Genomic DNA, 566 nt, shown 5'->3' with positions numbered 1-566 from the left:
GCGGGGGGGAGGGGGAGGACAGCCAGGCCGCAGTGGCCGCCACCCTAAGACAACCCCTTGATGAAACAGACCACTCGGAGGCCGCCATCCAGAAACAACTACTTTAATGGGGGCAAGTACATTGCTATGGCAACTACAGAGCGTCAGGGGCGGACCCAAGACGCCCTCTTAGAGGGGCTCCCATCGGTGGGGGCCGGGCGGAAAAGAGTCGGGGAGGAGCCCAAGGCCAGGCCCGGAAGGCTCCCTGGTGAGGGGGCCGCGGGGGAAATGGGGCGCTAGGTCTCCGGGGCGGCCCCCCAAGGAGCCGGACACGTGCGAGGATGCGCGGGAGACCACGCTGAGCGTGTGAAATGGGGGGACGTCGGCCGTCTAGACTGCTCCTGACCGCGTTGTTGGTTCTGAAGTGGCTGATCCTTATTCACTTTAATCATCCATGTGTCCGGCCCCACGTGGGGAAGCTCGATCTCTGGTCCTCTGGGGACGCCAGAGCGTGTTGGGGGACTCAGGGTCCCCGCGGTAGGAGGCCTGTGCGTTCAGCCTCGCTCCCCTGCCTCGCACCTTCGGAC

This window comes from Myotis davidii, unplaced genomic scaffold, assembly GCF_000327345.1.
Source record: "Myotis davidii unplaced genomic scaffold, ASM32734v1 scaffold358, whole genome shotgun sequence".
Taxonomy (NCBI): Eukaryota; Metazoa; Chordata; class Mammalia; order Chiroptera; family Vespertilionidae; genus Myotis; species Myotis davidii.
The sequence above is the reverse complement of the archived record's forward strand: the minus strand, read 5'-3'. Positions refer to the sequence as shown.